The sequence below is a fragment of the Hoplias malabaricus genome, chromosome X2 (assembly GCF_029633855.1).
Source record: "Hoplias malabaricus isolate fHopMal1 chromosome X2, fHopMal1.hap1, whole genome shotgun sequence".
NCBI lineage: Eukaryota > Metazoa > Chordata > Actinopteri > Characiformes > Erythrinidae > Hoplias > Hoplias malabaricus.
In genome coordinates, this window is record NC_089819.1 from 35,101,632 (window position 1) to 35,119,320 (window position 17,689).

General features: G+C 42.1%; 1 protein-coding gene across 1 annotated transcript in view; it reads right to left on the minus strand.

The window, feature by feature from the left end:
• LOC136676177 (neuronal pentraxin receptor-like) overlaps positions 1-17,689 on the minus strand; it is a 149,225-nt gene that overhangs the window by 26,007 nt on the left and 105,529 nt on the right. The window lies entirely within an intron of this gene.

A 17,689-nucleotide genomic window follows, 5' to 3' on the forward strand; every position in this document is an offset into this window, starting at 1 on the left:
AGTGGGCGGAAACCAGCAAGTGGGAGGGGCGTACGCAGCAAGTGGGTAGAAACCAGCAAGTGGGGGATCTAGATGTTTAGTGGGAAGGCGAATGTAGGAAATGCAGCTTTTGTGATTTATTATTACCTGGATTGTGAATGTGAATTTGTAGAAGGACAAATCATTCATTCATTAATTGTCTGAAACTGCTTATCTAATTCAACTCCTAACAGACCGTCACATGGAGTGTGGCTCAAACCCACAACCTGGAGCTGTGTGACTGCAACACTACCTGCCGCACTACTGTGCCGCCCGAAGGGCTATAAATTTATTTTAATATAGTTCATTTATTCAGTTTAATTTATTTCAGAAATACACCATATGTTCACATATTTGAGGACAAATTTGTAATGAATATATTCTACATTAAGTTGCAACCATTACTAACACAGATGTGCACACACTGCCTCTCTAATCCCTGTAGAGAAATACTGACAATAGAATTGGATTCTCTGGAGTAGAGAAACATGAACCTAATGCCAGGCGAAGAATATATAGCACCCCAGCACTGAGCTGGTGAACCCATATTTACTGTCATGTCTCTTGTTAGGAAGTGAGTAGTAGCCTATATGTAAGCAAACATGATCATTCTCAGTACATGTGGTCTCAGTTAAATGGTTATTCTCTTTATTTATTGCAAGAATTTCACATATTAATCCAACCACAAACAAGTCTGTAAATCACATAATACTGAAAATGTACTCCATATAATGTACTCAATGTTTACAAGGTACAATATTAATACTGAAAGCAAAACAGTTATTACACGGTCACCAGGCATACAGCTGTACTACAAAATACACAATAATCTAACACAATGTCCCAAAGAACTAACTGACATTCTCTTAAACTTCCAAACAATGCTCAAACAGAGCAATCTGAGCTGCATTACTTATAGAAATGTGTTAGAAGAAAGAAAATAACTAGGATACCTATTTTGTGCAGGGTATTTTACGCAAAGCAGGACATCACAGTGAACCAGACAGCCTAGGTTTCTAAAGGTATCAAACTATACACACTGTCTGAACTGTGGTGTACAAGGTGCCCTGCAGTCTAGTATCTGTGCCTTAAGAATTGAGGTGAGGGTCCAGCTACAGTCCAGTTTACATGCCTTAAAATTTCTGGGGTGAGGGGCATAGCGTAACCACAAACATCGCATTGACCCTGAGACCCTGCTCATCAACACAAGCTTTTAGAAACAGCTCCATATCAGCCCTGTTTTTAAAAACAAATAAAAAGGGTTCTTTAGCCTCTGGGTCATCTCCAGAGCCTTTACGACAACTACATATCTCAAAGCCAGCAACGTGCTTGAGTCGTGCTTAAAATGTTCAATGTTCTTCCGCGCTCAATTGGAGCTGTACCACCCACTTGGAGCTGTACGGCCCACTTGGAGCTGTATCACCCACTTGGAGCTGTACCTCCCACTTGGAGCTGCCTCCGGCCTGCAGAGATACCCTTCTCGTCGTGTCGGTCCAAATTCACGGGTGTACTGAGTGCAGTGACAGTAGTATATTTGGCAGTGTGACTATCTGACCCAGTGCACGTTGGCATTGTCGGCTGGCGAGGCGATTGCCATTGCAGTTAGCACACTACACAGATCAGAGCATTTTATTAAATACTGCGTATTAATCGTATGTGGCCCACATCTAAAAATAAAAGATAATACTGGTAACTGTCTGGAAAACGATGTAATAAATGTTAAATAAACAGAATCATTGTTTTAAGTTTTTAAATTCCATACAGTTATAGGTAAGCTCTGTATTGTAATATTTTAGAATATCAAATTTAAAAATATTGATGTAATGACTGGGACACGAACGACAGAAATGATTATGATAAATAGGGTTAATAAGGAGACAGTGCCGCGCGGAAGGGAGGAAATTGTTACTTAAGTTTTTGAAGACGACAGCTTTAAAATGAATGAAATCTGAATGAGAAAACGGAAGATGGCAGAAGCGAACCGCTGTAAAAACACAGAAGAAGACGATGAAGATTTGCGCTCTTTTCTGTGACCGCGGCGTGCGAACAGCTGTCACCGGCCTCAGAGAACAGCCTCATTCCGTAAGTATTTCAATGTAAGTGTTTTGGTATCGCCCAAATGTAGTTAACATTGTTAATGTTACGTACGTTATTCTATAAACTGCTATACGTTACATACGTAATATTGAACCGTTTTTTTTTTTCAAATGACAAACTTTACCTAACCTGTTTAACTCTAGCTAGCTCTTTTTTTCCTCTGACATAGAATACATTGAAATGACATGACAATCGCTCATTCATGAGTTATTTTAATTTGAGTAATTATGTGGTTTGATGGCGTATTTTACAAGACGATGTGAGCATATCTCGGTATAAGAAAAAAAAAAAAGAAATAAAACTGCTTAAACACATTAAGGTACTAGCTAAGTAGGTTAAAATACATTCTCAATCTCAGTGCTGGTTTTTGGTGTAATGTAATGTTTTAAATATATATATATATATATATATATATATATTAATAATTATAAATATTATTAATATAAATATTAATGTATATTAATAATTAATATATAAATATAATTCCACATACACTAATCCTTTGTTAGGGAGTAGCAGTGATTTTGGGCTGGGGATTAATGGGTTGAAGAAGGTTATATTGAAAACGATAGAAGCCTATTTACTGAGAGAAAAAAAAATAAAAGAATGTGAAGTAGTTTATTTTTGGAGCTGTGAATTTAGTTAAGTTTTTCAAAATTAACTATCAACATGAACTAAATCGTTTTCTTATGTAATTATGTAAAGATGGACTGCAGTAAGAAAACTAGTGGGGCAGTGAAAAATGCAGGTGGGCAGGGAGAAAAGCAGAAAGGAGGTTAATTTAATTTATTTAGATGAGATCTTTAGCATCAGTTGTAGCATAATCGTTTGTAATATAACCTGATAATCTTTTACATTTGAAGTTCTGTAGTTAATGAATCTGCATGCATAAGCAGTTTACAGTTTTTCATTCAATATCTTTAAAGAATATATATTGAAGAGAATAGAACATGTAGATAATCTCTATATGTTTAATTATAGAGCTGGAATTCAACAAAGAGTACAACTGAGGTGACTACACTTGAGCGTTCTTTCACTACACTGCACGTCCTGAAGATCCCTGTTGTCCAGGCAGACAGAAATGAGGATACAGCTGATATTTCCATCATTTCCATCAGTGATGTATTGACAAAGTGTGACAACACAGCAGAGACTTGCAAACTGTTGATCGAACTGATGTGTGCCATGAATAAGTGTCAAATGTGTACTTCCACACACATTTCTGCCTTTTTTTTCTCTTTTTTTTTTAAATACTTTTCCAAACCTACTGGTGAATTTTAAGCAATTTTTTATATGGCCTTAGCATAGTATATTTTTAAAGAAAAGTCTGAATTTAAATGGCAGTTTTTAGGGTGTAAAACCAGTTGTTTTTTTGAAAAACAGTATTTGAATGTTAATTGGATTTAGGAAATCATGACACTGCCAATTTCAATGCCAGTTACAAATGTATTTTCTATTTATTTATTTTATGTAAGTAGTATATATCCTACACCTTCTGTCAAACACCTCTGTGAATGATTTATGACCCCTGATTTATGACCTAGGTGACAGGTCAGTACAGGATGTCCTTATATGGGCTTCCCCTCACACCTACACCCCACCCCTGACACCCTCACACCCCCCAACATGTGAGGGGTGGGTTGTGCTTGCATGTGGTATTTAAAATGACCCTGGTGGATTTCTATGGCTAAACGCTTTTTAAAATGTCTACAGTGTGTGTAAATCAGTCTCTTTTAAGAGAATCTACAGTTACACCAACTATTAGTTCTGAAACCTACTTTGCTTTTGCGCCAAGGAAGAAACGGCGTGGTAAAGCATTTGGTAGCAGCCCTCGCGAATATTTTAGGGGTGTTAAAATTAACCTGTTTGATTCTCGGGCTTATGACGTTTGTGGGATGGTCAAAAGTGGATCAACGCCTTCCAGTGATGTCTGTTAAAAGACACGAACAACACGCAAGCCATCATGTTTGAGGACATTCTTCCAGCAGACCATCCCGACACCCGTGGACCTATGTGGTGTGGAAATTATCGACTGTCGGACATTGAATATACGCCGATTGACACGGGTCGTGGGTTTGTAAATTACAGCTATGATGAATCGACGGCGGTTGCCAAAGCGGTATCAGACAACAGTTTGTTGGGTCAATATGGTGATGATCTCAGTTGTGTGGACATTGCGAACCCGCATGTTTTTCGACAAGACCCGGTGGATGATTTGGCAACGTTGATGGCTAGACAACTGACAATCGCTGAAGCTCCTGAAGACAACGCTATATCTGCTCCGATTGATGTGGTGGATGGGCAAGTAAGCTCTACGGTGCTAAAACTGATAAAGTCCACTGTCGTTGTAATCCTACAACACATCATAAACAACAAGCTGAAGGAAACATGTCTTGGTTGTGAAGTGGATCACCCTAGTCAACTTCTACATTCGTGTCTGTTTGAAACTGATATCTTCTTTTTTGAAAAATACTATAAAGATATAACAAGGACATTGTTCACGCCCGCCTTAAAACACGCCATAGCTGGGCTTATAAAGTGTTTTGGAATAGAACTACCCCTTCTAAAAATTCAAGGATGTGTTGAAACAGTCGTCTGTGAATTACCATGCGAGCCGTACATTGTGGAAAAGCTGCAGGAACTAAGAGAAAGCCTGATTGATCAAACGTCTGAACAGTTTGTCAGCGATGCCGTTGACTGTTGGGAAGGTGATTCAAAGACTTGCAGAGCTGTTTAAGTGAAAATGGGGATAGTTTGCGGACACCAAAGTCTGTCAAAGCGTGTGTTGAAACACCGTGTGAACTGCGAATTGACACGTTTGTTGTATAAATGTATTGACGATAGTGTGGATGATTTTACACTCATTAATAGTGTGCATGATGTCAATGTTAAACGTTTACAAAATTTCAAGAATCAAATGAATATTGTTAAATTAACATCGCATGATTGGTGTCATTTGACACAGTTATGTATAGATTCTGACGAATCAACCCTTGTGATTATTAGTAAATTACTGTCTCTCATGCCTAAGAGTGAAAATGCGGTAAAAATTGGTTATGTGCTTTGTCTATGTACATATATAATAGACATTTGTGTGATAAAACTTTCAACAAAGAAACCAATTGATGTTTGTAAAGTGATTGAAACATTTGTTGAATATCTAGTTGAGAAAAATGTAGATGTGTGTGCAAACTTTTTAGATTTCATCGATGCATTGTGAATAAAACAGTCAAACAAACAAATCTGGGGTCATTATTTTCAACAATGTCATCTATCGACACATCAAATCTTATGAGAACGGTATATTACACGCCGTCTAATTCTGGTTCATTAGGCGGTAAAAATCGTTTGAAACGGGGTGTTTTAGAGAATACAGGATTGTGTCTGTGTGATCAACAGGTTTCAGACTGGTTAGCTGGAGAGGATGCATACACACTCCACAAACCCATACGACATAATTACAAAAGAAACCGGGTTATAGTATATGGCATTGACGCTCAATTCCAAGCTGATCTTGTTGATATGAGTGCGTATTCTAAGGAAAATGACGGATATAAATATATGTTGACATGTATTGACGTGTTTAGCAAATATGCGTGGGCTCGACTGTTAAAAAATAAGTCGGGTATAGAAGGCAGAGTTCCTCAAAAGTTACAGACTGACAGGGGTAAAGACTTTTTCAACAAACATTTTCAAAATTTAGTATCGAAAAACAAAATCAAACATTTTGCTACAGGTAGTGAGCTAAAAGCCAGTGTCATAGAGCGTTTTTAATAGAACGCTAAAAAGTCATATGTGGCGTTATCTAACAGCTGTAAACTCCAAAAGGTACATTGATGTTTTACAAGATATTATGAGCGGTTACAACAATAGTTACCACCGTAGTATCAAAACCAAGCCAGCTGATGTGACGAAAGAAAACGAATCTAGCGTGTTTAAAACGCTGTATGGTGTGAGAAACAAATTAGGCAAGAAAACCATATTTAAGTACAAGATTGGTGACGTTGTGCGTATTTCTAAAGTCAGGGGTCCATTTACAAAGGGATATGAGGAGAACTATACACAGGAGTTTTTCACTATATCAGACTGTATCCGACGACAACCACCCGTTTATAAATTGAAAGATTATGACGGTGACATTATACACGGCCGTTTCTATGAAGAAGAGTTGCAAAAAATCCGCATGTCTACAGAAAAAGCAATCAAAGTTGAAAAAATTTTGGATAAAAAAAAACCGGTAAAAAAACAATGGTTTTAGTGAAATGGTTAGGTTGGCCGTCAAAATTTAACAGCTGGGTTCCTGAAAATGATGTTGTGGACATACAAAGGCCTTAAAAGGTGTTGTACTTTGTGAACTAGTTCATTTACATCAAAGGACAAATATGGGGGACAATGGTTTTTGCGTCACACTGCCGAGCAATTCGTCTATGTCGGTGTACCCCGATAATCAAATTTCTAATTATAGAACAAAACTAGTGAAACCAATCGATCTAAAAGGTGACTGGGAAGTAGGGGTGATAGAGTTTCAATACCCACGAACGTGGACAACCTTTTGTGAGCTAGATGCCACATTTAGCGTAATTGATAAAAAATCGGGCAAAACAACACAAATAACTCTACCTACAGGGTATTATAACCATATACCGGCATTAGTTGCTGAGATTAATATCCATCTAGCAGACCATTCAATAGGTCTTGTTTATGACCAAATAAGTCACAGGTTGTTTATTAAGACGTTATCTGATATCGGTTTGATATTTAATGGTAAACTAGCCATCATCTTGGGTTTTAAACCGGGTGTGATACTAGAGTGTGTAGTTAAAACAAATGACCCGGATGTCGTACAGAAAGAGTACGCGCCACACCCTGTCGACATCTATGGTGGTTTCTACTCAATGTTTGTTTACACAGACATTGTTGATTACCAATTAATTAGTGACAGTTTTGTACCTCTGTTAAGATGTGTACATATATCAGGGAACAACCATGATATTGTCACAGTTAGATACAGTAAGCCATACTACGTGTCGACAACAAAATCACAGATAAACGATATCGCTATAGAATTGAAAACCGATCAGAACCAGCACGTAAATTTTTCTTATGGGAAAGTGGTTGTAAAGCTACACTTTAGACCTGTAAAACAAGGAATTAGGTTTTGAAATGGAATCTTTCAACAGACTGGCCATGGATCCTGAACGTTACGTTTCTTACTATCAAAGTCAGGCCGGAGGCCACATGCCCAGCTATACAGGTAGCCCAACAATGTATGGTGCGGGATTTGGTGGGATTTTTAGAAATTTATTCAGAGTGGCTATACCACTGTTCAAGAAGGGTTTTAATATAGCCAAACCACATCTAAAAACAGCTGCTAAAAACATTGTAAGCGATGTTGTCAGTAACGGTCTGATGCGTATGATGGCACACAATCAAGATGGGTCGGGCATGTTGGTGATGGCTCGAAAATCTGTGAAACGACCCCCTGGTAAGAGGTGTGGCCGTCCTGCTAAGAAAACCAAGCTTGAGATGAAAAAACACATAGTGTCAAAAAGAAGGAGTAAGGGGAAGCAGATGTAGCAGGATGGAGTTCTGCCATTGGTTTTACCTCCTATACTTCCCAGTCTTAGGATTTTGGGGTGGGACTTTCAAATTAATGAGGGGGGCGGGCCTTCCTTGTGCTATATGTATCGGCAGTGGTGGGTTGCTTGCCAAGGCATTTCCTGTTTCTCTTCCGGCGTCTGATCCCTGTATTGGCAGTGTTTAACGTTGCTGAAGTTTGTGGCTTGCTCCGTGACGATCGGAAACCGTTGGCTTGTGCTTGGATTGCCGGTGTCGGCTGGTTGGATTCCGGTGTTTGCATCATAGCAAGGGTATGTTAACGCTAGTTGACCTGTTTTATTAATGATCAGATTGGGAGATACTAATATTTCTTTTAATCTGGTGGGTGATAGTAGCAACCGTGCTGCATGGTTGGGTCGTTACTGCTGCTGTACTCTCTGATTTTGACCGCAGTGGGGAATGCTGTGCTACTGTCTCCTGGTAGGTATACAGATTATCTTACTTTTAAAAAAATTAGGTTTTAGTCGAAGGTATTGTTTAGTGTTTGTGGTTTTTTTTAGGTTCCTGAGCCTGGGTGGTCCTGGCTTTTGTCCAGTTCCTGCGGTGCTGCTGCTTTGTCTTGGGTTTTGTTTTGTTTCAAATACTACATTGTTTTGCCTTCGATTTGTTTCAAGGACTATTTTGTTTTGTTTTAAAGACTACATTGTTTCGTTTTTGTTTTCTGTGATTTCTTTTGTATTTTTTTTATTTGAATTTGTTATCGTTACCAGCAAGCGCTCGGTGTGTGTGTGTGTGTGTGTGTGTGTGTGTGTGTGTGTTTGATGTGAAGAGTGGTGTTCTTTTGGAGTGAATTTTGATTTTTCTTTTATTTTCTACATTTGTGTTCTCTGCTCTTCTTCTGCCTCTCTCTCTCCTGTTTAGACAGGAGCTGTGGGTCACGGCAGGAGGTTACAGGGTTGGTTTGTGGAGTCCCGGTCACTCGTCCTGCAGTGTAGAGCACTGGGTGTGTAACCTGTGTGGTGTGATTACATATGGTGGTGGTATAGGGGACTCCCTCTGAGCTCAGTCTCTGCCGTGGTAAGCCCAGCCCTGTTCTACTACTTGGTCTTGTCTAGAAATTATTTTACTGCTGATAGTCCTTCCAGTCCTGTTGGTTACATGAAACTGTTTTAAAACCTATTGTTAATAAATTTGGAAGTGTTGGAAATACGTCTCTGGCCTCTTGGTGTGAACGAACCTGAGTGTCTTTCTTATTTCTTTTTTTCTTTCCTCTGGGCCTTAACGCACCCTTTTTATTTCCTAGGGGTGAAAGTCCCTTAGGTGGCGTAGTCGTGCTACATCACTTTATTGTATATTCCTCCTGACCACTACCACCTCGCCACATCTTGGCGTAGTCGGCAGGATCACACTTTGAGAGCAAGAGACGTACTTCCTTCCTGTTAATTTTGGGTTTGATATATATTTAATATATAGTTCTATTTAAGGCAAAGCAGCAGCATTTGTTGAGGAACTGAGAGGAAAGTGTATAAATATATTGTTTTTTTCTTTCTTGACCTGAGACTTGGTGCAGATTTCCCTAGGTGGGTATGGAGGAGGAGGTGCAGCAGCTTAGGGAGCTTGTGTTGCAGCTTAAGGCTGATAATGAGCGGTTGCATCAAGAAATGGCCGCTGTTTCCACTGGCTCTAATGCATCTACCCCAGTTGTTTCTGTTGCGGTGAGTGATGTTTTGCCTGCTGTTTCAAGTGCTGTTACTGAGCGTCTGGTGGTAGTTCCTCGTGATCGGAAGTGCCCATGTTTTAATGGTAAGACTGGGATTGGGATAACAGAATGGGTAGAAGAGATACAGGGTTGTTTGCGAGCCCATCACCTCTCTGGGCAAGATCAGGCGTTCTTTATTTTTGATCATTTAGAAGGAGAAGCTAGAGAGGAGATAAAGTATCGTCCTGGTGTAGAGAGGGGAGACCCTGAAAAAGTTCTAGCCATTTTGAAAGAGCTTTACGGCTGTTCTCAGTCTTATGTTACCTTGCAACAGGCCTTTTTTTCAAGGAAACAGCAGGAAGGAGAAACCTTGCAGGAGTACTCATTGGCTTTAATGGCCTTAATGGAGTCTATAAAGCAACATGCACCTGAGGGGACTATGAATGTAGGGGTTTTACTTCGAGATCAGTTTGTGGAGCATGTTTGGTGCTGGATGGTGGATGGTGCTCTTCGTAGGGAGTTGAAACAGTTTGTTCATCAACGGCCTACTGCTACCCTACTGGAGGTACGAGGGGAAGCCATCCGATGGGAGAGGGAAGGGTTGCCTGGCAGTGCAAGGGGACGTAGTTTATCTCTACCATTGGCCTGTGGTTTACAGTATGGCGTACAAGGAAGTGCCTGCCCAGCCCCATTGGGTGTTGTTCAGTCATCAGAATTGAGGGAGTTAAAGGACATGTTGAAATGTCAGCACGAGCAGCTTAATCAATTAACTCGAACTGTGATTTCTTTACAGACCTCCTCTGGACCTAGTTATTCTCCTCATCAGGGGCGTGTTATTTGCCGGAGATGTCAACAGCCAGGTCATTTTGCTCGTGACTGTGACGGGGAGCGTGTTTCCCCTTCTCCTAGGGTCTTGCCTCAGAATCTAGCTAGACCTTCTCGTTCCTGCCAGCAGCCGGAAAACTGAAGCCCGCTGAGCTCAAGGGCAGGTACGGTGGCTAGGCTAATCTCCTCCTGTCCAGTGATTGATGTTTTAATTGGTGGTGTTACTGTTTCTTGTCTTTTAGACATGGGTTCCATGGTGTCTACGGTAACCGAGAGCTTTTTTTCAAAGCAATTTGAACCCTGGGGTTATGAACGTCTCCAGTCTTGTCAATGGCTACAGCTTCGGGCAGCTAATGGGCTTGATATTCCTTACATAGGGTATTTGGAGCTGGATGTCTTGTTGTGTAATAAGGTGATGTCTCACTGTGAGATCCTGGTTGTGAAGGATCCTCCTGGTGCTTTGCCGGAAGTCCCTGGTGTCTTGGGGATGAATGTTATTAGCCGGTGCTATCGGGAGCTTTTCGGTTTATATGGTCCCTCTTTCTTCGATGTGCCTTCAGTGGCACATGCTCCGGGCCCAGTTATTGAGGCCTTGCAACAGTGTCATCAGTCTGCGGCCCAAGTTCCTAGGGACCCGATGGGTGCTGTAAGGGTTTGAGGCCCGGGTGCGGTGCGTATACCTGGTGGTGTGATGAAGGTGGTTATTAGTACTTGTCCGGAGCTATCTGGTGGCTTGTCTGCACTCTTTGAGCCTTCAGAGTCTGGGCTGCCCGCTGGTTTGTTGACGTCTCCCTGTCTTGTCCAGGTTGCTCGAGGCACTGTCCATATTCCAATAGTTAATGTAGGGACCACAGAAGTCTTGCTTTATCCCCATACCTGTCTTGGCTTTTTAAGAAGTGCTCAGGTTGTTAGCCTACCGGCTGGGGTTACGGAGGTTAGAGCCGCTGCTGCCACGGTGTCGTCCCAAGTAGTGGATAGCAAAGTGCAGAAGGGGATAGAGGCTTTAGATTTATCGGGTTTGACAGATCTAGAACAGAAGGGGGTTAGATCTCTTTTACAGAGCTATAGCTCAGTTTTTTCTGCTCATGAGAGTGATCTGGGTTGCACCAACCTCATTGCCCATGAGATTCCCTTGCTAGATAATGTCCCAGTTCGGCAGAGGTATAGACGTATTCCTCCATCAGAGTATGAGTTGGTAAAGGCTCATATTGATCAGCTCCTTGAGGCTCAGGTCGTGAGAGAGAGTAGTAATCCTTACGCGTCCCCTATCGTCCTGGTTAAAAAAAAGGACGGGAGTCTGCGTATGTGTGTGGACTATCGATTGCTTAATAGTAAGACACGCAAAGATGCCTTTCCTTTGCCTCGTATCGAGGAGAGCCTGGATGCCCTTTCAGGAGCCCGCTGGTTTTCTACTTTAGATCTGGCCAGTGGGTATAATCAAGTTCCAGTGGCCGAACAAGATAAGTCCAAGACAGCTTTTTGTACCCCCTTTGGCTTATTTGAATGGAATCGAATGCCATTTGGGCTTTGTAATGCTCCAAGCACATTTCAGCGATTAATGCAACGGATGTTTGGAGATCAGCAGTATCAGTCATTGCTTCTTTATTTGGATGATATTATTGTGTTTTCCTCATCTGTTTCCCAGCATCTGCAATGACTAGAGCAGGTTCTCGGGCGTTTGCAAAAAGAGGGTTTAAAAGCCAAGTTGAGAAAATGTGTCTTTTTCCAACAAGAAGTTAGGTATTTGGGGCATATTATTTCAAGCAAGGGGGTTTCCACTGACCCTGCTAAGATAGAGGCAGTAGCCCAGTGGCAGCGTCCCCGCAGTGTGGCTGAGCTGCGTTCCTTTCTGGGGTTTGCCAGTTATTATAGGCGCTTTGTAGAGGGTTTTGCTCAGTTGGCAGGCCCTCTGCATAAATTCGTGGCTGCCCTTGTAGGTATGAAGACTAAAAAAGGTTCTGGACAGGCCCTGGGGTCATTTTGGACCCCACAGTGCGAACAGAGCTTTGAACTCCTAAAGGCAAAGTTGGTATCTGCTCCGGTCTTGGCATATGCCAATTTTTCACAGCCCTTCATCCTTGAGATTGACGCCAGTCATAGTGGTCTTGGAGCCGTGCTTTCTCAGGAGCATGAGGGTAGTGTTCGGCCAGTGGCTTACGCTAGTCGGGGCCTTCGCCCCTCAGAGTGAAATATGAACAATTATAGTTCTATGAAGTTGGAATTTCTTGCACTTAAGTGGGCAATGACTGAAAAATTTCGCGAATATCTCTTGGGGCATAAATGCGTGGTCTTCACAGACAATAATCCCCCGAGTTACCTTCAGTCGGCAAAATTGGGAGCCACTGAGCATCGATGGTCGGCACAACTTGCCGCATAGGTACCGCATAGTTTTATAGAACATTTGCTAGCATCAAGGCCAAATGAAATCTTAGCTATTGATTTTACGGTGTTGGAACCTTCTCGAAACGGGTTGGACACTATGCTTGTGATGACGGATGTGTTCAGCAAATATACCGTAGCAGTTCCCACTCGGGATCAGCGAGCTTCGACGGTAGCACAGGTACTGCTGATGGAGTGGTTCTTTAAGTTCGGTATTCCAAGCCGTATCCATTCTGATCAGGGTAGGAGCTTTGAAAGTGTCCTGATGCAGCAATTATGTCGCCTCTATGGGGTAGAACGGTCTAGGACGACCCCATATCACCCTGCTGGTAATGGGCAGCGTGAGCGCTTTAATAGAACTCTTCATAATCTTTTGCGTACGTTGCCATCTTCCCAGAAGCGGGACTGGGCATCAAATTTGCCACAGGTGGTTTTTTGTTATAATACCACCCCCCATCAGGGCACTGGCGAATCTCCCTACTTTTTAATGTTTGGCCAGCAACCTAGGCTTCCCATAGACTTTTTGTTGGGTCGAGTTCTAGAGCCTGTGCCTGGGGAAACCCAGGATTGGGTGGCAGAGCACCAGGCAAGGCTTAAGTTGGCATTTGAGGGAGCTCATGAACGGTTGTTAGCAGCTGCTGGTCGTAGGAAGGAGCGGCATGATCGGCAGGTTCGGGATGCACCCTTACAGGAAGGGCAGTCGGTTTACCTCCGGGATCTTAGTACTCGGGGGCGGCATAAGATTCAGGACATTTGGAGTTCTGTAGTATATCGGGTGGTGAGGGCCCCTTCAGGTGATGGGTCTGTCTATGCTATTGCCCCAGTCAATGACTTAAGTAAGGTCAGGCATGTCCATCGAAGAATGTTAAAAGCTTGTGTTCGGACTGAAGCCTTTCCTTCTCCTCCTAGGAATTCTCAGGTTCCTATTTCAGTGGTTCCTGGGGATAGTTCCAGCGAAGAGGATGACATTAGCCTCTTGGTATCCGAGGGTTTACCACCTCATGAATCTGTTTTAAGTAACTCCAGTCCTACAGTTTCCCTGGGGGGAGTATTGGTAGATCAGCGTCCAGAGGAAATAGCTGCACAGGGAAGTTCTCAGTCTCAGGATTCTTTGTTGCGTGTAGATGGTCAATCATGTTCTGGATTGCCATCTTTGCGACGGACTGCTCGTTCCACAGCTGGTCATCACTTTAATATTCATCATCTCCCCCGCCCAGCTGGTAGTGTAGATGAGGTGGTAGGTGAACCATTAGGTTTTGTATTGAATGCACAGTCTGCCCTGTTTAGACCTTGGTGTTAGTTTTTTTTCATCTCGTTCATCGTCGGGTCGACGATGCAAAAAGGGAAGGTGGATTGTAGCAGGATGGAGTTCTGCCATTGGTTTTACCTCCTATACTTCCCAGTCTGAGGATTTTGGGGTGGGACTTTCAAATTAATGAGGGGGGCGGGCCTTCCTTGTGCTATATGTATCGGCAGTGGTGGGTTGCTTGCCAAGGCATTTCCTGTTTCTCTTCCGGCGTCTGATCCCTGTATTGGCAGTGTTTAACGTTGCTGAAGTTTGTGGCTTGCTCCGTGACGATCGGAAACCGTTGGCTTGTGCTTGGATTGCCGGTGTCGGCTGGTTGGATTCCGGTGTTTGCATCATAGCGAGGGTATGTTAACGCTAGTTGACCTGTTTTATTAATGATCAGATTGGGAGATACTAATATTTCTTTTAATCTGGTGGGTGATAGTAGCAACCGTGCTGCATGGTTGGGTCGTTACTGCTGCTGTACTCTCTGATTTTGACCGCAGTGGGGAACGCTGTGCTACTGTCTCCTGGTAGGTATACAGATTATCTTACTTTTAAAAAAATTAGGTTTTAGTCGAAGGTATTGTTTAGTGTTTGTGTTTTTTTTTTTAGGTTCCTGAGCCAGGGTGGTCCTGGCTTTTGTCCAGTTCCTGCGGTGCTGCTGCTTTGTCTTGGGTTTTGTTTTGTTTCAAATACTACATTGTTTTGCCTTCGTTTTGTTTCAAGGACTATTTTGTTTTGTTTTAAAGACTACATTGTTTCGTTTTTGTTTTCTGTGATTTCTTTTGTATTTTTTAGGGTTCAAGCACTCAGTGCGTAGAACCTTATTGTTTTTGTACCGGTTTTTCTTATTAGGGGTCCAAGCACTGCAAGTGCTGGAGCCCTATTGTTTTTGTTCTGTTTTTTCCGCTTTTTTTTTTTTTTTTTTTCTTCTTTTTCTCCGATGAAACGCGATGGGCAGCCCAAACCGTAGGTCCTACAGACTTGTCATTTGGTCAACTGGTAGTAAACCCTCCCGCTACTCAGGCGCAAAGAATCAACCCAATCAGCCTGATGGTGGCGCTATAGCGACGCGTTCCGCGTCGCTCCCTATATCTCCTACCCCGTGTGGCGTAGAGACGAAATTCTTTTTTTCCCTGATTCCTCAGGTCAGACCCAAAAAAAAGCCTCAAGAACCCATAAGCTCCGCCTACTTAGATTTTTAGCTAATTTGCATAATATGTAAAATCGCACAAATTTTTGAGCGCTGTAGTGGAGTATAGGCCAAATACCAGATCGAAATGGAGAAATGAAAAGTTTTGAATTAAACTTTTCCAGTCTGAATAGGACCTTTCGTCTGTGACAACATCCAACATTCCACAGGATTGTTTGTGCCCGCGGGGTTGCAAAGCCCCACACACACGCACACACATAAGCTAAAACATCAAAGAACCCTTTAAAGTAACACATGGCCCCAACACCCCCCTTCTCTCTTTTAACTAACAGGAACTGTCGAGATAACCAATTTTTATAATGCTTTTAAGAGACAGGGACCTCAAACAAAAGGAAGGGTTATAATCCCGCTTGGGACAAAGTGGCACCTCAATGTCTCGTTATCTTCCACGGGAATCAACAGATGTTCAGAAGGGGTGACCTCGAATTGAACCCCATTGACTCATCTAAGCGACAACCTACACATGGATCAACAGCGACCCCAAATGGACACTGGCGAAACTACGCCTCGCTCGGAGTCGCCGAAACCATAGCGGAAAATAGTCGAACTCTGAATTATTCATGTATAAATAAATGTATTAATGTCACTTTCTGTACCCTCAGATGAATGCCTACCTCCTAATGAAATGTTGTATATTGTGGATTGTTTCTATCATGAAGAGAAATCCTACCTCTGAATAGGAGAAAACGAATTAATATTCTTTCCCAGCATAGCATCATAAATGGGACGTAAAGATGGAACCTTATGTAAGCGTTTGATATTAATAGTCCAGTGTACCCATTGTTATATGTTGATAACAGGTATAAGAATTTCGATACGCAAAATTCATATTCTTTCTCTGTGAACCAATGACTCAAACCCCCTTCTACTCTCTCCCCCTTGCGAGAGTCACGTGAGACTGAATTTGTGTCCAATCAGAAAGAGGACGCCTCCCGTTAGGGCGTGACCGCGCCAGCCTTGAAAACAGCAGCAACGCAGAACAGTAGTATCCAGCAGAGTATTCAGACAGAGAAGAAGACGTTCAGTTCAGTTCAGAAGATCACGAGAGTTCGAAGAAACAGAAGAGACCAGATCAGAACGACAACTCGACACAGAAGTAACAGAACTGAACGAAGACGACAAACAACCGCGAGAAAATTCAGAAACTTTGAAACAACAAAGAGACGCTTTCCTTTTTAATAACGTGTCGAGTGTTTGAATATCTTCTTTTCTTTTAATCTTGTTTATGTTTTATTACCCATCGAAGTGTGATCTCACGAGTGATCAAAGCAGGTGAAACTTATTTGTGGCCAGAATAAGATATCAACCTTTTGATTAGTCGATAGCAGATATATTAACGTTATAAGCTGATTCCTGAAGACATTACTCCTGGAAAACTGAACAACGAGACGAGCTAATACTCGGAGAAAGCCGCTCCATTCCGGTGGAAACCAGCCACGCCTGTGAAACTCTAACAGAGGGGAAATCTCGATCGACGCAGCTCAGCCTGAAGCCGAAAGTTTTCAACTCAACCGGAAAGAGATCTTCTCCGTAAGCGGGCCTGCCTCTCACCACGTGGGAACGACGAGAACAACCCCAGAGCACGGAGATTAAACAGCAGGACGCGACGGCTCGGTGAAACGGCGAACGAGTAAGCTAGCGTATTTAACACCTTTTCCAGGAGCTAATGTCTAAATAAACCCTCTTCATAATTTACCATTTATTAACCTTAGTTAGCAACAATTTAATTTGCAATTTGTTCATTATTTTCCTGAAAATCCTGACGTACTCACTTAGCGTGATTATTATTCACTCTCAAACTAATTAGTAATGTTTTAATTGCCTAAGCCAATTATAAACTTTAATTAATATCATTAAGTCAAATATCAGAGATTAGAGGAGTTTGAATAAGGTCAACGCTATAAAACTATAAATATAAATATAGAAATATATTTATATTTTTCAGTGTACCTTACTACACTACATATACAGACATATTTATTTTTGGCGCCCACGCGAGGCCAGGAAAAAGGCTTTTAATGTACAAACTGCAAAACACTGAAACAATCTCAGCTTGGGTTTATGAAATACTTTCCGCTGTTGTGTTGCTGAATAACGATTGAGATTCAAAGCTTGATGTGGGTAATTTCGTCTTGTGTCTGTTACTTTTGAAAAACTGTTGTGATATATACCGGTTAGAAAATAAGCTTGGTTGTTTTTGAAAGAGCGCGGCTCTGCGCCATTTTGCATGCATTAAATTGAGGCCTGGGCACGTCTGAACTGCGCGAAATTCCGCTGTAAGACTTTGCCGTCGGATTCGACCTCCCGCCGCGAAATTCCGGCGAAGTGAGACCACCGAACCGAACACCCCCATTCGTTTTAAACTGGGTCGCTACCAGCGTTAATAACCAAATCGCGCGCTAGGCGATTGGGAGGTTATTAAACAGCCGAAAATACGGCTTGTGTGAAGAGCGATCTGCTCTTGTCAGCTGTTCCAGTTAAACTGAACGCGTATTCAGAAAAGGAACGATCCCCTTTGAAGGGGCGGAGCTGAAACTAAGGAGGGAAATTCAAAACGCCCCCAAAACAGAGGAAGACAAATTCCCTCTTGTGGTATAAGTGCGTAATT